The sequence below is a fragment of the Scyliorhinus canicula genome, chromosome 14 (assembly GCF_902713615.1).
Source record: "Scyliorhinus canicula chromosome 14, sScyCan1.1, whole genome shotgun sequence".
NCBI lineage: Eukaryota > Metazoa > Chordata > Chondrichthyes > Carcharhiniformes > Scyliorhinidae > Scyliorhinus > Scyliorhinus canicula.
This window is the reverse complement of record NC_052159.1, coordinates 44,628,537-44,653,231: the sequence shown is the minus strand read 5'-3', so window position 1 is coordinate 44,653,231 and position 24,695 is coordinate 44,628,537. Positions and strand designations below refer to the sequence as shown.

The 24,695-nt window shown below is 47.1% G+C and overlaps 1 long non-coding RNA gene across 1 annotated transcript; it reads left to right on the top strand.

Moving 5' to 3' along the window:
- The first annotated feature begins 803 nt into the window (after positions 1-803).
- On the top strand, positions 804-11,193 carry LOC119977612. Its single transcript, XR_005463236.1, has 2 exons — positions 804-991; positions 9,926-11,193. It is a non-coding gene; the product is annotated as an uncharacterized LOC119977612 (long non-coding RNA).
- The last annotated feature ends 13,502 nt before the right edge of the window (positions 11,194-24,695 follow it).

Genomic DNA, 24,695 nt, shown 5'->3' with positions numbered 1-24,695 from the left:
TGCACCCCTCAGTGAGGGTCACAAGCAGCAGGTGCACCCCTCAGTGAGGGTGCGTAAGCAGCAGGTGCACCCCTCAGTGAGGGTGCGTAAGCAGCAGGTGCACCCCTCAGTGAGGGTGCGTAAGCAGCAGGTGCACCCCTCAGTGAGGGTGCGTAAGCAGCAGGTGCACCCCCCAGTGAGCAGGACCAGAAGATCTCGCCTGCCTAAACAGCCAGACAAACGTTTCAAAAATGGCTTGCCTGCCTGCCATGCCAACGGTATTATAGCATAGACCATGTATTATCCAGGGCAATGGGCTTGTTAACACCCTTTTTTATTTAAATATGGCAGGTGTCCAGCTATGTACCATGTTGTCGGGTCAGCTCTGGGGTGCGCGGCTAGGCGGTGCGCTTGCCATCTACTATATTTTATGTATCCCCCACCGAAAACACATCTGGCGAGGGGCTTTAAAATCCAGCCCAAGGTGTCTGATCCAAGCAAGACTGGAGAGATCTGATAAAACTCAAGGCCACACCTACGCCATAATCCATCAGTCAATATGCACAAAACAAGACATTGTCAACATTCCATTTCTAGAGTTTGTAGAGTAGATTCTCAACTTCCTGAAAAAACTGACTTTGTCGATTGACAGCAATGAAAATCAGCCAATGAGCGACTAAACCCAAATGTCAGTTTTCATGTTCAGACGCCAGGTTGAAAATCTATCCCACCATCTGATAAACAGAGAGCATTGATGTACTGAACAAACATGTGGGAACAAGCAGCCAAAACTTGCTCAATGAAATCCTGTTTCAGGAGAGCTTCATCTTTCGTAGAAAAGTAAACTAATACAATATGTTGAAGCTATAACGCAATGGATTCCACAAGGCCCTGACTCCAGCCAAATCAAAGAAGAAAGGATGTGATTAACCCAGTAGTAATGCCAAAGATTATTAAATACAGATGGAAAACATATTGAATCACTGTTCATAGGGACGCGTCTGTACTACATGTTCGTTTTAAATTACTTTCATTATTCTAGTTTGCTTTTCTTCAAGAAAACGAAAGTTTATTTTTTTTTATATCTTATTTACATTTAAAAAAAGAACGAGTGGGAGAAGCCTGTAGAGTTGGTTCAAGCCACAATGTTTTGGGACTATCGAAACTCAGAGGCCCAGAAATCCAACCATTCCACGCCCATTTTGCAGGTGATGTTAGCCAAATAAACTCCCAATATTTTTTTTTAAAATTTAAAGTACCCAATTATTTTTTTTTTTAATTATGGGGCAATTTAATGTGGCCAATCCACCTACCCTGCACATCTTCGGGTTGTAGGGTGAAATCCACGCAGACACAGGGAGAATGTGAAAACTCCACACTGACAGTGACCCAGGTCCGGGATTCGAACTCGGGTCCTCAGCGCCATAGGCTGCAGTGCTAACCACTGTGCCACATGCCACCCGTAAGCTCCCAATATGGCAGACAGAAAAGCAGGTACCCATTTTCAACAAGTAGTACATGGCCAACAATTTGGTACACTGGCAGCAGGACTACATGTCAGGAACATTTAACAGCCAGAACTGTTTATTCAAGTTAGGTCCTGTGTGATTGGCAGAGCTTGTCAATTTTCGTATGTCCCAACACTTGCTAAGGGCTGAACCTACATAGCACAATGTGGCGCTAATGGGCAAGCTGGCCCCTACCTCAATATGGAACAGGTATGCTCCTCTTTGCCCCACATTAAAAGAACATGGGCCACTCTCAACCCCAGCCTCCACTTCCTCCCCACTTTACCACACACCCACTAGCCATCAATATCTACCCCACCCCCACCACCACCACTGATGCATTTACCTCCAGCCCAATGGTTCATCCTTCCAAGCCTGATCATCCACCCTGTCTGGCTCAGTTTGTCCACCCAACTCAACCCATTCACCCATCCTTCATCACATTCCTGAGGGTCGTTTCAATGTCGCTAGTGACTCGATGGTAATGCTTTACCGACATCTGCATAGCCCATCAGCATCATGGAATTAGGTTTGAGCCCCAGTAAAAGATCTCACTTAAATTGCACCCTGTATCGACCAACAAAAATGACATATCCAAACCTTCGTACCGTGAAGGAAAGGTGGGTTTTCCTACCAGGCAATATTTGATGCTGGTAGTGGTAGATCAAGTTCACTTTATTGTGAAATTGATATATATTTTTTAAAAATTATGTCTCACCACAGTTTGAGGATTCTTCTTTGCAATATTTGTGCAGTTATTTTTGCAGATGCTACTGTACTGACATTAAAATATTGCAAGTGCCAAACATTTGCCTTTAAGAAGCTGCATGGAGGTGGCACGGTGGCGCAGTGGTTAGCACTGAGGACCAGGGTTCGATCCCGGCCCAGGGTCACTGTCCGTGTGGAGTTTGCACATCCTCCCCATATCTGTGTGGGTCTCACCCCCACAACCCAAAGATGTGCTGGGTAGATGGTTTGGCCACTCTAAATTGCTCTTTAATTGGAAAAAAAAAAGAATTGGGTACTCTAAATTTATTTTAAAAAAGAAGCTGCATGGAATAATATATCCAGGCAATATGTGTGGTGCGAAATGAAGGAAAAAAAAACTTAATGACGAATATTTCAATATATTTGCTTGTACAGGGCAGCACGGTGGCGCAGTGGTAGCACTGCTGCCTCACAGTGCTGAGATCCCAGGTTCGATCCCAGCTCTGGGTCACTGTCTGTGTGGAGTTTGCACATTCTCCCCATGTTTACGTGGTTTGCGCCCCCTTTGCGTTGTGGGGGTTAGACCCACGCAGATATGGGGAGGATGTGCAAACTCCACACAGACAGTGACCCGGGGCTGGGATCGAACCCGGGTCCTTGGTGCCTTGAGGCAGCAGTGCTGCCCTTGGGCTATTAAATTCTACCCCCAAATTCTCGAACCCCATCAGTACAGAATATCCATCAGAGTCTGAGTCCTGAACATGCGACTACCTTACGTCTGTTCTGTGTGTGTGAAGACACACAGCAAAAGTATGAATGTTTAAAATTAACTATTGAAGATTATTATTAATTTTGAAATTACCTTACAAGCGCTTCTTTCGGGACTTGTTGGAGGAAACCGGAGCACCCGGAGGAAACCCACGCAGACACAGGGAGAACATGCAGACCCCGTACAAACAGTGACCCGAGCCGGGAATTGAACCTGGCACCCTGAAGCAACAGTGCTAACCGCTGGGCCACCTGTCGCCCATGTGGAAAAACCCATTTTTGTTTTTTTGTTTTTATTTATTTATTTATTTATTTATTTTTTTAGTGTACCCAATCATTTTTCCAATTAAGGGGAAATTTAGAGTGGCCAATCCACCTAGCTGGCACGTTTTTGGGTTGTGGGGGCGAAACCCACGCAGACACGGAGAGAATGTGCAAACTCCACACGGACAGTGACCCAGAGCCGGGATCGAACCTGGGACCTCAGCGCCGTGAGGCCACAGTGCTAACTCACTGCGCCACCGTGCTGCCCTAAAAACCCATTTTATTGACTGTTGTATTTAAGTGAGAAAATATATTTTATTGCAAGAAATATGTAAAAGTTGAGGTTATTACACAAAATGTCATTCTTCAGCTGATAAAGTTAGACGTCAAGTTAAATGGTTTCAAAGTTTGGTACTCAAAATTATTTTTAATAATAAATATTTTCCATCAAACTTTACAAGATTCTACAAGTGTCTTACTAAAACATCAAAACACAACATTTAATTATGAGATAATTATAAATAAATAAGATAATTTAAGTAAATAAGACAGGAACATAATAATGCGGGTAATACAGTGGCACACTGGTTAGCACTGCTGCCTCAGAACACCTGGGACTTGTGTTGAATTCTGGCCTTGGGTGACTGTGTGATGTTTGCACATTCTCCCCATGTCTGCGTGGGTTTCCTGGAACCGTAGAATAGAACCATAGAATTCTACGGAGTCTCCGCTACATTGGGAATTCCGCTATCGGTGGCGGGTGGCAGGTAATTCAGCCCAAGATCTTTGAAATGCTGTTGATACCTAAACATCCTCTTCCATTGACGAGCATCAGTGAAAAATGTTGCATAGAAATACCTAAATATGTTTCTGTCTTGTTTTCATTATTATGGACTAACAGTATTGTGATTCAATATGAAATATCCAATATTTCCTTATCTCTGGAAGCAATACAATACAATTCAGCAAACTGAATCCTGAATAAGATTTTGCCGTGATTCTTAGGGACCATTTCCTATTAAATTAAAGCTAATCTTGGTAACAAAGTGGAATTTTGCTCTTCTTTCCAGCCTCTTTGTTAATTTATGAATCCACAGGTTAGGCCATTTATTGTCCATTTCTAATTCCCCTTGAGAAGGTGGTGGTGAGCTGCTGTTGAACTGTGGTGAGGTACGTCCAGAGTGCTGTTAGGGAGGGAGTCCCAGGGTTTTGGCCCAGCGATATAGTTCCAAGTCAAGATGGTGAGTGGTTTCGAGGACTACTTGCAGGTGGTGATGTTCCCATGCGTCTGCTGCCCTTGTCCTCCTAGCTGGTAGAGGTTGCGGGTTTAGAAGTTGCTGTTGAAGAAGTCTTGGTGAGTGCCTGCAGTGCATCTTGTAGATGGTGCACACAGCTGCCACTGGTGTCAATGGTGGAGGGAGTGTGGAAGGGGTGCCAATCAAGTAGGATGCTTTGTCTTTCTTTATTCTTTAATGGAATGTGAGTGTCACTGGCAAGCCTAGCATTAGTCGCCCATCCATAAATTGAGTGACTACGAGGGCATTTAAGAATCAACTACCTTTCTAAGGGTCAGGAGCAAAATACCTCCTCTGTAACCAAGCCAGGTAAGGTTGGCAGATTTCCTTCCCTTGTTTATTTTTTGTTTGTTTTCGATCCTGGCCCCGGGTCACTGTCCATGTGGGGTTTGCCCATTCTCCTTGTGTCTGCATGGGTCTCACCCCCACAACCCAAAGATGTGCAGGGTAGGTGGATTGGCAGCGCTAAATTAAATTGTGACCATCAATTCACAAGACACGTGATAGGAAGTGAACAGTGGTTTTAATAGTCTTACAACTGAGCCTGCCTGCGACGAGATGAACTGGCAGCAGGCTCACAACTGCAGATCTTTATACTTCCGGTTAGTGGGAGGAGCCATGGGCGGAACCAAGGGTGGAGCCCAGTACAAACTCCTCATCTCCCCCTATGGGCAGAGCCGCGCAACTGCTCGTATACCGAGCTTACAAAGACACAATACATACAATATAACACAGTGTGAATTACTAGGATTGTGATTCACCACAACCACCTTCAACGCTTTCCAGAATATGGAGGATTTGACTTCCCCATCTGGAATCTACGTAGTTCCCTATGGCCAAGACTACATTCCCACAGAAGGCCTTGTTTGCCAGGAGTGTCCCAATGGTGGTGGGGAAGGGCGGCGGAGCATGGGCTACACCGCTTCCAGCCTCACATCCACATAATGTGGTACATGGTCTGGTACTACTGTCACCATGTCCTCAGCCCCCACCATCCCCAGGAGTACCGATTTCCCCACCACAAAACGCCGATTCGGGAGAACACCCGATGCAAGTGTGAGAAGAAGGAAAACGCCCTCTTGGGTGAGAAGAAACTTCCACGGGTTTCTTGATAAAATCCATGTCATCCCAATTCGGAGTATACATGTTACTAAAACTACTGGTGCCTTACCAAAACTCCATTCGCCACCACATATCATCCCCCAGGGTCCGACAAAATACTGGCTGCAGTATAGGCCAGCCTCTTGTTGAACAAGATTGCCACCCTTCCCGACCTCGTACCATAATTTGAATGGATCGCCTGCCCCACCCATCCTTCACTTAGCCTCGTCTGGTCCCGAACCCTCATGTCTGTCTCCTGCAAAAATATTACATCGGCTTTCAAGCTCTTCAAGTTCGCAAACAGCAGACCGTTTCCAAAATCTCTCTCCAAAATCTCGGCTAAGTGTTGACACCGACGTAAACACAGGAGTGTTTCACGCCGGCATCAACGGCCTCTTGACCCAGTGATTCAGTGGGCCACAGGAGGCCAGCACGGTGCCAGAGTGCTGCACGCTGCTCCACCGCCGATACGCGGCCCTGCACTGCCGGCGTGAGTCCACGCATGTGCGTGGTGGCCATTTCCGCACAGGCGCATGTGCGTGGTGGCCATTTCCGCACAGGCGCATGTGCGTGGTGGCCATTTCCGCACAGGCGCATGGGCGTGGTGGCTGTTTCCGCGCCGCCGCATGCATGTGGTGGCCGTTTCTGCGCTGGCGTATGCAATGGAGGCCGTTTCTGCGCTGGTGTATGCAATGGAGGCCGTTTCTGCGCTGGCGTATGCAATGGAGGCCGTTTCTGCGCTGGCGTATGCAATGGAGGCCGTTTCTGCGCTGGTGTATGCAATGGAGGCCGTTTCTGCGCTGGTGTATGCGCGTGGTGGCCATTTCCACGTCGGCGCCGTGCAACATGTCGTAGCGACACAGTGGGCCTTCGCGGACGGAGGTAGGCCCCCTCCAGATCACGCTCGCCTGTCAATCGGTAGCCCCCGATCGTGGGCCTGGCCGTCGTGCAGGCCAGGATTCTAAATTTTTAGAAAACAAAATTATAAAATCCTCACTAGATGCAGTGCTTCTTCACTGAATAAATCTAGTCAGCAGACATCTGAATCCCTGGAGTCTGATCCCCCACCAGAACGGCCACCGTGGGTCCGAGCTCCCGCCGATTGGTACCAGGTTGGAACCACGCTGGCAGAAATCAGCGGGAACTTGGCTGGTCGACCGCAGAGAATCACCGCAACCAGCGCTGTGTCGACAGCACGCGTGCGCGCACGACTGGTGCCGATTCTCTGGTCATCGGAGAATCGCGTCCCGGCGTCGGAGCGGCATGGCGGGAATTTCCGGCGTCACCGGCGACTCTCCGACACGGCGCAGGCTCGGAGAATCTCAGATGGAATCTTTCGTCTTTTTTATAATTTTAGAGTACCCAATTTTTTTTTTCCAATTAAGCGGCAATATAGCGTGGCCAATCGACCAACCCTGCACATCTTTTTGGGTTGTGGGGCTGCAACCAGTCCTGAGGAGCCCTTTTAACTAAATTCAGTCAGAAGCACCATTTGAGCGAAATCCATCACAAATCTTGATCTCCAGATCTGAGCCTCAGCATGTGACCTCCAAGTTGAAAAGGAACAAAAATGATTAACTTACTCAATTCTTGGGAACCATGTGACAGTCTGAATCCTAAAATAGCAAGCCTGTGGTTAATTTAAATTTTTCGAGGGGCAGCATAGTGGCACAGTGGTTACCACTGCTGCCTCACGACGTCGAGGACCCAGGTTCGATCCGGAGTCTGGGTCACTGTCCGTGTGGAGTTTGCTCATTCTCCCCGTGTTTCCGTGGATTTCACCCTCACAAACCAAAGATGTGGAGGGTAGGTGGATTGGCCACGCTAAATTGACCCTTAATTGGAAAAAATGAACTGGGTACTCTAAATTTATAGAAAACAAAATTATAAAATCCTCACTAGATGCAGTGCTTCTTCACTGAATAAATCTAGTCAGCAGACATCTGACCCAAGCACCATTGTTAAACAATCTTCTTCCAGAAGCACGCCACTGCCATTTTGTGAAGCTTGCCAAAACCGGCAAGTGCCAGATACCCATTGTTCTCCCATGAACGGCAAAGCCTCCTTGGAAACCTGTAAACTCTTGGAGCTGTACCTACACTTTAAAAATCTTTTTGTTTCAATTGCAAGTACTCGATTCTTTTTTTTCAACTCAACACTGAGAGAATGTGCAAACTCCACAGGGACAGTGACCCGGTGACGGGATCAAACCCGGGTCCTCAGCACCATGAGGCAGCAGTGCTAACCACTGTGCCACCCTGCTGCCCCCACTTTAAACATCTTCAACATGAATCACAATTCCACACTTCCAACTCCACTGGGACACAGCCAAGGCCTGGACCGGTCACAAAATTGGAGTTTATGGAGGAAAAGATTTTTTTTTAATAAACATTTTATTGAGGTATTTATGATTTTATAACAATAACAGAAGAAATAGTGTAAATACAAATATAAACATAGTGCAAAAGCCAACTTCCTTCCTAACAGGTCCCACCTTTTCTTGCCTACTCTACACTAAACTACCCTCACGTCCGCCTCCCTCCCCTTCTGCTGACGGTTAATTCTCCCGAAAGAAGTCGATGAATGGCTGCCACCTCCAGGCAAATCCTAACCTTGACCCTCTCAGGGCGAACTTGATTTTTTTCCAAACAGAGAAAGTTAGCCATGTCAGATAGCCAGGTCTCCGACTTCGGGGGAAATATTTTTAAGATACAGCATTGCTTCAGGTTTAAATGAAAAAATCAGAAGAGGAACAGTAAATGCACTCTTTACTCAATAGGGTCAATTGCAGATGACATCATTGCATGACAGGATATTAATGGGTCATCTGCCAAATTTGAGGAGATTAGGGGCAGCACGGTGGCGCAGTGAGTAGCATTGCTGTCTCACGGCACCAAGGTCCCAGGTTCTATCCTGGCTCTGGGTCACTGTCTATGTAGAGTTTGCACATTCTCCCCGTGTTTATGTAAGTTTCGACCCAACAACCCAAAGATGTGCAGGGTAGGTGGATTGGCCATGCTAAATTGCCCCTTAATTGGAAAAAGTAAGTTGAGTGCTCTAAATGTATTTTTTTAAATTTGAGCAGATTTAAAAATCTTTTAATATTTATTTCAACTTAATAGCCAACAAAATATTGGAAGAGAGGCTGATGCCTGGAGATCCTATTATTTCCTTCATGATTAATCTCCACAAGATGACTGAAGGGTGTGAATAGGGAGACAAAGTCTGAGCAACCATGCCAGAATTGTGGTTGGTGTTGCAGACAATTCACTCTCTAACCTCCGAGAAGCTAAAGATGGTCTAACGCTAGACAAGGCAATCAAGTCAGTTACACTGTCTGCACTATGTGAGCAACACTGGACAACTAACAGGAGAGAATACAGCAGGTAGTAGGGGGTCACAGATCAAACCTCAATCTAGTTTATCTGGTCACTCACATGCAGGGACAATTCAAGTCAGGGAAAGGAATTCCTGAACCACCCAGCAGACCGACCTTGCCAACGTTATCTTGTGAAGTGCCCTCACAGGAGAGATGAGTGTCCTGCAAGTAAAGCCCAACCCAAAGCTTTCACTGCAACGGGTGGCATGTTGGCACAGCATTGCCACCTCACAGCACCAGGGACCCAGGTTCGATTCCGACCTTGGCCGACTGTCTGTGTGGAGTTTGCACATCCTCCCCATGTCTGCATGGGTTTCCTCCATGTTGCGGTTTCCTCCCACAGTCCAAAGGTGTGCAGGTTAGGTGGATTGGCCCTGCTAAATTGCCTCTTAGTGTCCAAAGTTTGAGTGTGTTTGCAGAGATAGTGTGGGGGATTGGGCTTAGGTCGGGTGGTCTGTTGAAGGGTCGGTGCTGATTCGATGGGCCAAATTGCCTCCTTCTGCACTGTAGGGATTCTATGAATAGACAGTGACATTTTGGTAAACTTTGCAAGTCAGAACTCCAGCAACGATAACCCAAACATAATCCATGAGATAGAGACTGAAAACCCAGAGGACACACAGACATGGTTCTGGGGAGATGTCAAAGATTATGGTTCTTCATTTTGGAATGCTGACATCCTTATAAATGGTCATATGACAAATTTTAAATTGCATTCAGGGGATAATGACACAGTCCTGACAGACAAGGAACCGTGGCTCAAAGGCCTCCAACTTCAATCAACAGAACACACCGCTTTATGGGACAGCGGGAGTCTGGCTCCTGATCATCAGCATGATCCTGGAGCCACTGAGGTGCAGCAGCAAATAAAGCATTGAGCTGATGTATATCAACCATAACCAGCCTTTCTCTCTTCTGAGCAGGGATGTCTACATCGCCCTGGATCTCCTCCAGGGGGCGGAGGATGTCAAGACCACCATTGATGTCAACCAACCAGAACAGTACGGTCCTGAGTGCTCACACACTAAAGAGCCAGACCCAGATTTCACCTTCAATCTCTCTTTGCGGAGCAGGTTTGTTCATTGTCATTCCAGGTGCTGGAAAGAACCTAATGGTCAGACCAACCAACCGGCCACAAGATTACCATTGCATCTCCGATGAAAATGGTAGCAGTGAATTATCAGCAGTCTGGAACATGCGGAATGCAGTGGCTCAAGAAGCAGCTTATACCCACCTTCTCAAGGGCAATTGGAGATGGGCAATAAATGCTGACCCAGCCAGTGATGCCCACATCCCATGAATGCATTTTTTAAAAACTCTGAGAAGGCTTTTCATGCAAGGACAATGAAGAGTCCACACTGAGTAGGTTGAAATAAAAACTTACTTTATTTTACGATTACTATTATGTACAGCTCCAGTAGTTCTCTACTGGGTCTTCTATAGTTGGTGTCTTACTGGCCGACCTTATTTGTACAAGGCCATGTACTGTTAAAGGACCCCCGCCCCCTTATAGCTCATATTCAGCAAAATCCACGGGGCAGTTAATCATCTCTACCCCCTAAAACCCGTGCCGGTTCTAAAACCTTTACTTCCAAATACAACACTGGTACACCTGTTGGCCACATACTACAATCTCCCGTCAGCATGCCACAAATACAAGGGATGCTGCAACTGGGTTATAGGCCCATCACCATCAACAAAACAAAACTCAGAGGCGAGCATAGCACTCAGTCTTCTTCTCAGCAATGGAAAGCTCTTCCTCTGCCTCAAAGGACTTCCAGATGACACATGGAGAAAGAAGAAGTAAAAGCAGCACCAAGGAGACAAATACTACCTTTATCCACCCACAAGAAACTACGCGGAGTAACAGGAATTGCGTCATCACAACGGACGTACCTACCAGGTGTGGTTCAACATAAAGCAATGGAATTAAGAACTGAAAGCAAACCCAAATGGGAGTGTAACCTCCAAGCCAACAACAAGAACCAGAACCAACAGATCCTAACACTCTCCCACAGAGCAACGAACGAGATGTGTGAAAGAGTTTTAAAGCCTCCAGACCCCCTTAACCTCTAGTTCAAGGACTTAAAGGGGGCAGTTGGGGTGCCTAGAATGTTGTTCATGCTAATACAGTAATAACAATAATACTGGAATAACATTAAGGTTATAACAATAAAGTAAATGCATACGACTTATGACAATGCAAGACTTGAGGTAAACAAAGGAGGAGGTGTAGTAGAAGGGTCTGGTACATACAGGGTTAATCTGGGATTGACTATGGTATGGCCCTCATAGTGATGTAAGAAAGAACATGACCCAGATTGAGGGTTAGTGTGGTGTTGGCCGGAGATGTGTTAAGATCTAGATATGGAGCTAGCTCCTTGCCTGTACCCTTTCCTGTATATATGTATTGTTGTCTGTAAAACTGCAGACACTTTGACCAATCTATTATTCAAACGTTTCACCCAGGTATCCTTATTTGCGAGATGAGCAAAGGACAAATACAAGTTTATAATTCAACCACATTTTTTATTAAAAAGAGTAAAACAGTTACCCCCTTTAAATTACTCCATCTACAATAATCCCAAGATTCTTAATGCTACCCATGCCGCTGAACTCAACTGAGCTGCAGGTCCAATTCTCTGGATCTCGGTTGTCTCAGGGTCTCCATCCGGGATGGTCACCTCGCACGCTGCTTCCATCTGTCCTCTGGTCCGCTGTTGAATCTTCTCTGTTGCCTCTGCGGCGAGTCTTTGCTGGTGGTGGGGTCTTGGTGGTCGATTCTTATACCCCTCTTTGCGTCTTTCCAGAAGCTCCCTGGCCCTCAGCCATTGAGGTCTCAGGGCAGGGGTCGCAACACCCAATGGAGTTGCCAATTGTAACTCTGCAGGACACCAGGAACCCCCCCCCCCCCCAGCCCCCCAGGGCCCATTTCCAGGTATTGTTCTCATGTAACCTTATTCCAGATATAGTAACGGTGGGAAACCTGGGTGCCAGAAAGTTTAGCTTTATCTCGGCAATCCACAACAATCGATCCATTTGAATAGGACCGATTATCTCCTAACGTCCTGTTTACAGGGCAGCCCCGACTTGTCCGGATTGTCTGTCTCTGCTCAGTAAATTCAAAGTTGGCTGTTCAAATCCCCATCAGGTCTGCCTGTGAATGAGGCTGTGATATAAAATGTTCAATTCTTAATTTAAAGTGTCCAATTATATATTGGACTTAAAATTCAGGCTGTTGTCCATTTTACCACAATATATAATTACAAATAGTGAATAAAGAACCACTGTTTACATCCAGGAGACTACAAAGGCTTCCATAATTGACACGTTCAGTAACCAACAAGAATACAACAGTTTCAAACAATCTCCCTAAGGCTTACAAGTCTATATGATGGCTGAGGCTTAGGAGTCACATTTGTTGTTTCCCAGTCATTTGCGAAATGGGGCAGGATTCTCCGGTCTCCGATGGTGAAATCGTGTTCGGCGATCAGCCGGAGAATACCCGTTTGTGACAAATTCGGCTGCGGCGCTGCTTTCGCGATGCTCCGCCCCCTCCAAAGTGGCATACTTGAGGGGTATGCCACACACCGCATCGACGGCCTCACGACGTTACCTGAGGCTCACCCACCGACGTCCGCCCCTGACTGCCCGAGTTTCCAACGGCATGGGTCTCTCATGCGATTTTTGTTCGGGAGCTCGGCGTGGTGGCTGCGGACTCAGTCGGGGGAGAGCCGATCCTCAGGCAGGGGAGACTTTGGCAGGGGTGGGGGCACTGGTGGGGGTGGTCTGGGGGTGGCGAGCCTAGCAAAAGGGGGGCACTATTTGACAGGCCGGGTCTGCTCGTGGCCGGCGCCATGTTGCACAGCGCAGCCACTGCAGACCGCCACCGTGCGCATGCACAGCCACAGGCCCGACAATTCTCCGGCTGTATCGGCAGCTGGAGCCGGGTGCTTTACGCTGCCTGCCTGCTAGCCCAGCCCCCCCCCCCCCCCCCCCCCCCCCCAAACAGAGGTCGTTTTGCGCCGATTCTTCGGTCATAAAATGCCAGCGTACCCATGCCGGGGTCAGGACATAGCCTGAAAACTAGAGAATCCAGCCCATTACCTGAATGAGTTCTGGAAAATCTCAGTGAGGCGATTCACAATCCTTTTAGCCAACAACCTCAGAGGCCTGCGATGGAACTTGTTAGAGCTCAGAAACCTGCCCACAACAAGGTTATATAATTGCGTCATTACATCTTTCCCTTTCCACATCCACCACTAAATGAATCTCACATCTCTTCTCTCTTTCATTCATGAATTAATATTTGTGATTTTTCGATCTTCACTGACCACTTTGAATTTTCATTTTCGATTGTCTCAATTTTGTCCTTACCTCTGACATATTTTGCTCTTTTCTGTTTTGCTCTTCTGTGGTGTTGCAGCAATTTCTTGTCTTACTAATCTGTCCTCATCAGTCTCTCTATCTTGTTAATTTTGTACATTTTCCTTTTCATTCATTACTTTTATCCATTCATTTGTCTATGATTAATTTCAAAGATGTTCTGCTTTAGCATTTTCAAAAACTTTCTAATTTTCCATCCACACACTTTTCTTCAGACATTTTCACATTTTATTTTTTTCATTCATGCCTTCTTAACTTCAAGATTGAGCTTCTTTGTAGATTTCTTTTTGTACGTTAGTCTGATCTCTGCCCTGAAAGTAACAGTGGGCACTAATTCCCAATGGTTCCCTTCCCAATACTTGGATGTTCATGCTTCCTCCTTACGTAATATCAAGTCCACGATCACACTCTCCCTTCCATTTTCGAAAGAAGCAGAGATAATTTGAATAGTTTGCTGCTTACATACAGATGACAACTATTTCATCTTATACTTATATAATGCCTCGGACGTAATGAACTTTCACAGGAACATAATGAAACAAAGTAAAACACTGAGTTACATTAGGAGGTATTGGCCGGAATTCTCGGTTTGGGAGATTAGCGGCCTGGTTTAACAGGAAAAAAAAGTCAGAGTCCACTTTTGTGTACATTTAGCGAGATGCTTCTCAGTGGCTGAAAAACACCCCACAATTCAACGGCACTTTGCCGGTTCTTTTGACCCCGCCGAGGCCGCACTTAAATAATTACCTGCACGGACGAGCATAGCTCATTTTTAAAGGTAGCCTCTATCTTTTGACACTCCCTCAGCATCCACACTGCCACCTCTGGACACCTGCCATCCCCACCCCCACCCCACTGCACCCAACGTACCTCTTGCAGGGGTCCTTCAGTCCCCCTCACCCCACCTCTAAAGAGCAAGGCACCCCGGGCCCTATCCCTGGTGGGGACAACCTGGCACCCAACCTGACAGTGCCACTTCCAGCCTGACAGTGCCACCCCAGTAGTGTCAGGGTGGCACTGCCAGGGTGTCCTGGTGGCAATGCCAATGTGCCAGGCAGTGCCAAAGTGTCCGGGTGCCAGAGAGAGTGCCAGGGCACCACCCTGCCCAGAGCCCCACCACCCGGTGGTCTCAAGTGGCCTGGGAGACCTGCCAGATGCTGTTACGACCGATCTACACCAACATCCAGTCGAGGCCTCACTGGGGAATCCGGTAGTACCCGGGCCCCTGGAGAATATGGCACAGATATATTTAAATTATCCTAATGGCTCATTTAAATATGCTGATCTGGATCATGCCCAGTGAACGCGAGATCCAGATCACAACGCCTCGTGAGTTCAATTGAATCTTGCGAGATATCTCAAGCCTCAGCAATCTCTTGTGAGATTTAATGGCCTCATCGCATCACCAAGCCGGGCGCGACGAAGCTGGTAAACCCGCCCTACAATCGACCACCAGAGACAAATTGTCTCCAGAGACGATTCACTGTCCCTTGCCATGCAAATTTATGGATGGCAAGGATTGCAAGGGGTTTTTCCATGAAATCCAGTATCAGGCCATCATTTTGAGTCGGTGGGCCGATAGCGAGGTCCAGCGACTGGACCCCCTTCCCTTCCCTGCAGTGCAATTCTGTTCCCCCACCACCATGGGAATTTCTGGGTCACCACCCACCACAGTGCAACAGTATCCTGACTCTTCCCAACAGAGACCCCGATTACAGAGACCCCCACTAGAGAATCTATTCAGGGACCCCCACCAGAGACACCCACCACGGGCCCCCACCAGGGACCCCCACTGGAGATCCCCATCAGACCCCCATAACAGAGTTCCCCACTAGAGACGCCCACCAGGGACCCCCACCAGAGACCCCCATAAGAGAGCTCCCCACCAGGAACATCCATTACAGAGACACCCCCCCCCCCCCCACCAGCAACCCCTCCAATTACAGAACCTCCACCAGTAACCCCCCCCCCCCCCCCCCCCCCCCCCATTAAAGAGACCCCTGCCTGGAAGCTATATAGCAGTCCAGGCAAACTATGAAAAATATCAGTGCTTTAAAACTCATCTATGCAACACGCCTGCTGACTGAGGCAGAGGAAGCAGCACCTGTAAATTCCTGGAAAGTGAAAGCCAGATCATCTATGTTTAGACCCCCTCAGATCTTTGATCTGCAAGACTTTCATTCACATCAATGTGAAATTGGTTTTTGCTAGGTTGTAATAGACAGCTTGCACACACCCAGCTGTCTGCATTGTTTAATCTCATTTCCCTTCGCAGTCGTCAATTTCAAGTAGCTGCTGTGAAACTAACCGCAAGGTCTATAAACGTACAAACATACAGCTATGATTGACAGCTGTTGGACCACATCAAAGCAGTTAAGTGCTCTAACTTCCCACAGACCTGTCCAATGGAAGCCCCCCCCCCCCCCCCCCCCCCCCCCCCGGGGCCCCCTCCCTCTTTGGCAACACCTGGGTAACCGGGTTACTGCCCGGGCATGACCCTCTCCCTCGGGGACATCCTTACCTGTGCGTTCCCGGAGAGAACTGTTTGGCAAAAGCTGTTGTATACCCTGCCAATGTGACGTCATGTCAGTAGGGGTGGGGGGTGCAGGGGGTTCGGTGGATAGGGGATCCTAATGTTGGGGGGGGGTGATACAATAGGGAAGCTCACAAATTATATTTAAATATATGATTATGGGCTTTCCGGCCTTTCATGGTGGGAATCCCACTACATCATTGTTTTTTGGGGTGGGGAGGGTGACATTGGGAACGGGAAATCTTGCCGGCATAAAGGCCATTTGGGGAATCCCGATGAAATCCCCAAAAAACAGGGGCGGAGAATCCCAGCCAGTGTTTTGGATGAGCTCAGATTTATGTAAGGAGTAAGATGTGAGGCAGGCCAGGGAAGCATGGGAATGAGTAAGAGGTCACAAAGGCTTGGTCGAAGATTCCAGCAGCAGATGAACTGAGTAAGAAGTGTTACAACGCCAGGTTAAAGTCCAACAGGTTTGTTTCAAACACTAGCTTTCGGAGCACTGCTCCTTCCTCAGGAAGCTCGTGTTTGAAACAAACCTGTTGGACTTTAACCTGGTGTTGTAAGACTTCTTATTGTGCTCACCCCAGTCCAGCGCCGGCATCTCCACATCACAGATGAACTGAGGCAGAGATGGAGTTGGATGATCTTGCGAAGCTGGGTTTGGTGGTCTTGGTGTTGGAATGGATACATGTTTGGAAGCTCAGCACTGTTTCAAATACCACACTATCATAAATGTGAATTTATGATATTATATATTGTTAAGGACACCTGTTTGAAAAGCACATGTTTGGCAAAAAAAACTTTAAAAGCCTTTATTGAGAAAAGAGATGCACTGGCACTTTGGCACCATTCTGTATTTGTGATGCGACCATCAATTCACTTGGAGACTCGTGTCGAAGTAAACAGTGGTTTTAATCAGCTTACAACTTTGCCTGCCTGCGACCGGTACAATACTGAAGGCGGTCCCGCAGGTCTGCTGCTCTTATACTTCCTATAAGGGGCGGAACCATGGGCGGAGCTCATACATGCTCCACATCTCCCCCTGTGGGTGAAGCCACACAGTGCCTCATAGATGGATCCCACAGGGTTAATAGCAAGGTATAATGCAACACAGTATACTGGTGAATTAACAGTATTTATACATTCACCACAATTTGTTCAAGACTTTATCAGACTACTTATCTCAAGAAATATCACAAAAGACTTTTTGAAATGAAATGAGGTTTCCACAAGTGTAAATGGGATCCTTCCACTTGTGGCCTTGTTACAGAACAAAGACAATTAACAGATAAGAATCTGAATGAGAAAGGCTGTTTGAATGACTTGTATCTAATATGGAAGCATGAGTCACCAGCTTGGGAGCAGCCATCTTTTGGATTCCATACTACCTGTATAAGCAAAAGGCTGGAATCTGCTTAAAAAGAGAACCATCTTGAACATCATGATAGCGACACCTTGAAACAGAAACTAATAGAAAGAGGCCAGAAACAGCTATCGAATTGCTGTATCAAATCAGGCTGCCAAGAGGACCCTGATTTAATATTAATACAGGCTAATAATAGCGGTATCGTTAAAGTGGGAACCTTTACTCACACTCAGGGCCTGTTGTGCTTGTTGAGTCCCCCGAAGGCAACTCTCATCCATCCATCACAGAGGTTGATGTATTGATGTTCAATGGAAAGAAATGAAGAATCAGTGTGTCAGGCTTGACTAAACAGGCAAAACTTTGTGATATGTTGTATTTTATTTCCAAATTATCACGTTTAGTTTCATTTAAAAGTTCAAGTTGCTACTTCAAGCCAAATGTCTGTAGCAATTTTTTTAAGTGCTATGGGTTGTGAAAGGTGCTTTATAAATGCAAGCTTTTCTTTCTGAGGCACATTTTGTAATAAAAACAGTCACTCTGCACTGAAGTGGTTAGCACTGCTGCCTCACAGTACTAGGGACCTGGGTTCAATTCCAGCCTTGGGTGACTGTCTGTGTGGAGTTTGCAAGTTCTACCCGTGTTTGCGCGGGTTTCCACTGGATGCTCTGGGTGTTTCCTCCCACAGTCCAAAGATGCGCATTTAGGTGGATTGGCCATGCTAAATTGCCCCTTGGTGCCCAAAGATCGGCAGGTTAGGTGAGGTTACAGGGTGGGGCGGAGAAGTGGGCCGAGATAGGGTGCTCTTTCGGAGGGTCAGTGCAGACTCGATGGGCTGAATGGCCTCCTTTTGCACTGTAAGGATTCTATGGTGCTATGAATTCAACTAACTTACAATTTGAATAAGTAGGGCAGGGACTTACATTAACCCTTGAAGCTTGCCCAGACCATCTAATTACCTGATTGTGGCTTTCTCATTAAATAAAGAAATACCCTAAGAAGCTACTAAATCCCCCACGTTCTACTTACAGCAAACTTAGAACGCGGTTAAGTTAGAAAAGGAGAACACTGTGCCGTTATTGTCTTAAGTTTCTTGTAACGCTAAAATAGTTATCGGCTTTCAAATCTCGAGAGCAGCTTTGTGAGATCAAAACATCTGAAATCGATAACAGAAGACTTCCTGTTCAGCCAGTTAAAGTTTTGATCATAGATCCCAGAACAATTAAGTTACAGAGAACTTTCCTTGCCAGTTTCTTATTGGTCACAGTTGGATGACTGAATCTTAAGAATGTTGACCATGTGGAAATGAGTTTGGTCGGACTGAGAGGTACATGTCACTGTCGCCCTGAGCTGAATTGTCGCAAGTCTTCATCAAGTAAAAAAATCTGATCATTCATGTCATATAATTTTGGCTTGGAAAAGGCAATCCCTATTCACTGGCAGTAAAGATTTGTTACCCATGATCCTGGGACGTTTACACAACATACACTACTCTACTTTGATGCCGAAAGATAAAGAGATTCTGTATTGATGCAATATCTTCAAAACCAGGTTATATTCTGCAGCCCTAATTAAATATTACTACACTGGATATAGTCTTACATCCAGAAATCAATTCCTTATTTTTTGTAATCAAGACTGAGCAGAAACTCTGGCAGCTGACTTTCTTCACTTTGTACTTCAGGAAACAAAGCCATATGGTTCAGTTGCCGAGGGTATAATTAATAATAAATTTAAAGCAAATAATATGTTGGAAACACGAGCATAACTCCATCTTCTTGACTTAACCAAAGAACAGACTTCTTGCAGAGTCTGAAAAAAAGCTTTTGAAATAATGCCAGTTAAATATCCAGTTTATGAATCTGTCCTCCAACAACTAAACTTTATAACAAACTGGGTATTTTATGTCACTCACCTAAGGAAAAGTGGAATAAAAGCAGGAAATGCTGGAATGACTCGGCTTGTCTGGCGGCATCTGTGGAGAGAGAAACAGTGTTATTGTTTGAGTCTGTGTGACTCTCCTTCAGCGCTCTCAGAAGGCAGGGTGTGATTTAACACGCAATAAACAGAGCCCTATGTTGGGCGTGTAAAGCGGGCTGTTTCTCGGTGCGTGCAGTGCCAAGAACGACCCCACTATGAAACCGGACTCTGTCATTTTTTTTCTGGCCGCGGTTGGAAATGCACCCCCCCCCCCCGCCCCCCGCCCAGCCGCCCCTCCCCACCCTGAGGAGTGACCAGCTCAGCTCATCAGTGCAGGAAGAAATCGGGGCAGCATTTAAAAATGGCGCCCCGAACTCACGGCCCCCTTCACACACCCCACCGTGGCCCCCTCCCCCCACTGCCCCATCTTACCTCTTAGGGAATCCTAGAGCCTGACTCACCCCATCTGTTAAGGACAGGGCACCCCAGGGCCCAATTCCATAGAACATAGAACATACAGTACAGAAGGAGGCCATTCGGCCCATCGAGTCTGCACCAACCCACCCAAGCCCTCACTTCCACCCTATCCCCGTAACCCAATAACCCCTCCTAACCTTTTTGGACACTAGGGGCAATTTAGCATGGCCAATCCACCTAACCTGAACATCTTTGGACTGTAGGAGGAAACCGGAGCACCCGGAGGAAACCCACGCAGACACGGGGAGAACATGCAGACTCCGCACAGACAGTGACCCAGTGGGGAATCGAACCTGGGACCCTGGCGCTGTGAAGCCACAATGCTATCCACTGTGCTAACGTGCCGCCCATAGCATGGACAACCTGGCCTGGGCACCTTGGCACTATCCTGGCATGATGGCCGTGCCAGCCATGCACCCTGGCAGTGCCACGGTGGCACTTGCACGGTGCCCAGGCAGCAGTGCAAACATGCCAGGCTGGCATTGCCAAGGTGTCCAGGTGCCTGTGGGAGTGCCAGGGTACCACCCTGCCCAGAGCTCCAACCATTCCGGGGGCCTCCGATGGCCTAGGAGACACGCCCAAGTGGCATTTGTGTGTACCAATGCTAAACTGCGCCAGACACGGTTGCTGCCACCGTACCCCTACCATTTCAGTTAATCTGTAAATAACAAGGTTGCGCATGGAAGTTGGATAGCTCAGTTGGCTGGACAGCTGGTTTGTAATGCAGAGCAATGCCTCAGCATGGGTTCAGTTCCCATACAGCCTTCTCATCCTTGCCCCTTGCTTGCGGTGTGGTGACCCTCAGGTTAAATCACCCCCAGTCAGCCCTCAAAGAGGAGAGCAGCTGATGGGACTGTGGCAATATTTACATTCACGCTTGGGCCAGAGTATATGGGACTATCATTTTATGTCAAATCAGAGATGTGGAACAGCTCTCCTGCTCAATGTAGGTGGGATGCATAGTTTCAGAAAGCCAAATGTAGCACAACTCACCCCTTTGGCCATTTTTTAACTTTGTGAAGCATACTGAGGATGTTTCATAAGAAGGGGTATGGCCTGCCACCCATAAGGAAGACTTGAATTTATATAGCTTGCACAATACCAGGATGTCCCAACACACTTTACAATCAATGAAATGTTGCAACTGTTGTAGTGTAGGTAACACAGCCGCCAGTTTGTACACATCACAATGGTTAGCACTACTGCCTCACAGTGCCAGGGACCCACATTCGATTCTGATATTCGATGATACTGTGATTCTATCAAACTCCCACAAAATGCAAGCGATAATGACCAAATTTTTTTGTCAGCACATACCATAGATCCCTACAGTGCAGAAGAGGGCCATTTGGCCCATCGAATTTTCACCATTCCAGGCCCACCTCCCCGCCCCTATCGCTGTAATCCCACCTAACCTGAACGCCTTTTGACACTGAGGGGTAATTTTAGCATGACCAGTCCACCTAACCGGCACATCTTTGGACTGTTGGCCAAGTCACTGGAGATATCTGCTCTGCCTTTCTTCAAAATCGTGTCAGGGGATCATTTACATATACCTCAGAGAAGAGACAGGGGCCTCAGTTTCAAATATCTGACATTGTTGTGCTTCATCAGTACCACGGCGGGGGGGGGGGGGGGGGTTGCATTCCCAACCGAAGCCAGAAAAAAAATCAACAGAGTCCCGTTTCATAGTGGGGTCGTTTACCTGGAACTTTACCTTCATTTTTCATGTGTAAAGGTCTTGGAATGTGTCTTGAACCCACAATCTTCTGATTCAGAGTGTTACCAGCTGACAGAAGGAGAGTCAAGTGGGGGCGGCGCGGTGGCTCAGTGGTTAGCACTGCTGCCTCATGACGCCGAGAACCCGGTTTTGATCCCGGCCCCGGGTCACTGTCCGTGTGGAGTTTGCACATTCTCCCCATGTCTGCGTGGGTCTCACCTCAACATTCTCCCCGTGTCTGCGTGGGTCTCACCTCCACAACCCAAAGATGTGCAGGGTAGGTGGATTGGCCATGCTAAATTGCCCCTTAATTGGGAAAATTAAGAAAAAAAGGAGAGTCAAGTGACCAAAGGCAATGGGGATAATTTTGATCTCTCTCACCCACCATGTGGGAAACCCAGTTGGACTGGATCCTCTCAGCTGATTTTACTTCCCATTGCCAATGAGGATGGGAGAAGGCAGTGGAGGAATATTTGGACAAGGAGCAGGAATTTGAAACAAATTCACTGGGCAACAGGGAGCTAATGGAAGCTAGTGACAGGTGTACAGGACTTGCTATTGGTTGGGATTCAGGCAGTGAACATCTGGATGGCTTGCTATTTGAGTCGGGTGATGCTTGAAAGATTGGTGAGGAGAGCATGGAGGTGAGAAAGGTACGGACCAGGATTTTATAGCCTCTCCCGTCCAGTGGTCCTTCCGAACTGAATGATTTAAATGGCTCGCCGCATCCGTAAAGTCCAGGGCCATAAAATTCTGGCCAGAGATCCAGAGAGATCGTGAGAGATAAGGTGAAGGCAGTGATTTGTAATTAATTGGTCAGAAGGCAAGGATAGTATTCTGAAAACTTTGAGTTCAAAATAGGCTGAACAACGTTCTTCACCTGAGCCTAGCTATTTAAGATAGATCAGTAAATGACATTAGAAACTAAAGGGCTAATTGTACCTCCTATTGCATTTCATAATTTAGTTAACTCAACATGTTCTGTAGTTATGACTCTATTTTAGTAAAAGTACTAAGCCTTGTAAGAATATATACGGTGAAGTGAGACAGTATTCGAGTGAAGTAAGAACTCCAGCATAAACCTGTTGGGCCAATGGTCTGCAACTGTGCTGTAAGAATCGATGTATTTTTATAACATGTTGTCCCACGCACCTTACAGTCAATAACTACTAAAGCCTTTCTATAAAACTTGGGACTTCAATGCAGTGTGCGCAGCGTTTTACAAGCTGAATTTCCTTGGAGGAGACAATAGCTCCTGCTTGATGTGGTGTATTCAGTACACCAGTATCAGATTCTGCTTTTATGTAATCTATGGTCAATGTGCCATCTACTGTCAGCATTCAACAGTACAGGAAGAATGACACGATTGAACTTCATCATTGTAAGCACTGGTGAAGTGAAGAATTTGAGAAATATATATGAATCTGTCAAAAGACATGCTGATGATTCATTTAAGTTTTAATGTCAAGTGTTTTGAGTTTGGTTCCATCTTTACAGCTTAACCAAAATTGTGAAATATGTAATTATCTTGTATACACCCCGATGTTTAACGTGGTGCATTTGCTCATTTCCACAATATCCCGTTTCTGTCATGGAAGCAGATGGACATCTCGCTTTCTTAGCTTTGATAGCTCATACATTAAACTCACCAAGTTTCCTGATTGGCTAAAATTTACCAGCAACGAATCACAAAACGCAATCACTTTCTTCACTGCCTCTGGACAAATCTTTCCAAAAGTTTATATTAACCGGCCATGTTGTTCCCACCTCCACTTTAGCGGGGGCGATTCTCCAAAATGGAGACCAAGTGTTCGCGCCGTCGTGAACACCGTCGCGTTTCACGACAGCGCGAAACGAGCACAGGGACGACCGACTCTGGCCCCCACAGGGTGCAACCTGCGCATGCGTGGGGGACTTCTTCAGCACACCGGCCCCGACTCAACATGGCGTCCGGGTTCAGGGGCCGGCCGCGCAACAAAGTAGGCCCGGGGGGGAGTGGCCGGCCCGCCGATCGATGGGCCCCGATCGCGGGCCAGACCCCAACGGAGGCCCCCCCCCCCCGGTGAAGGAGTGCTTTTCCCTGCCCCACTGGCCGCCCCTCGACCCTTCGTGCAAAGTTCCCACCGGCAGCGACCAGGGGTGAACGGCGCCAGCGGGACTCTGTTGTATCCACGCGGCCGCTCGGCCCATCCGGGCCGGAGAATCGGCCGCCCTGCCGATTCCAGCGGCCCGCGGGCGATGCCGCGTCAAACGCGCCGGCGCAAATAGCACCGATTCTCCGCACCTCGGAGAGTCGCGCGCCAGCATCGGGGCATTGTGGCGCGGTTGCGGCAATTCTCCAGCCCGGCGTGGGGCTCGGAGATTCGTGCCCTTAGTCCTCCTCTTAAGATACCATGCCCTAACCTAGGAGTGCACTGGTGACCATGGCCTTCCATTTGATTGGTCCATGATTAGACTTGGCAAAGTACTGCAGTTGTTCACCATTGCTTTCCGGTATATGGCTGACCAGAAAACTCTGCCACTCGTACCATCTGCCATCAGGATTTATAGGCTGATAATAAACATGTTTGGTCGGTTTATGAACACACCTTCCTGAAGTGAGACTTGAACCTGGGGCTTCTGGCCAAGCAGTAAGGTGCTACTACCATGCCACAAGACCTGGCCATCCTCTTTGGCATCTCCAAAAGACTTGTAGTGTTCAAGAATTGGCAAAGCTTTACAAAAACAGTAATTCTTTTACAGCAAGCATTATACCCTAAATATTAGGGCTCTGGAAACAATGAAAAGCAGAGAATATATTCAAAGTGATTTTAACCGTGCTGGCCCAGGCTGTTAGGCAATTCAAATTACCTCGATTACTTGACTTTTCTGTAGATGCTGTGAGCTGACAATTCTACCATTTTAAGCTGCTCAGCTGTGCATGTGGTAAGGACGCCTGCCTCATGCAGGCCAGTCCTTCTCTACACTGGTGTGTCGGATCCCAATGACATCATCCGGAACATCCTTGCACGTCGTGTCGAGGATACCGTTCATGATCTGTTCCACTTTCAAGCCCCTTGCTACACTCTTCCCAGCTTGGGACAAAGTTATTGCATCTTTCAGAATAATGAAGAGTTAAATTTCTGATTTTTAAGCCATTTTTATACTGTTTTTTGGATTAAATTCGCCTAAAAAATCAAAATATAACAAATGTTCAAAAGGTTGCGCCTGCCAGGAATTACACCAGTATTGCAGAACTTGTTTTGTGCTCATGATTCTAGACATGGAAAAATTCTGACCTTCTGCCATCTAAGT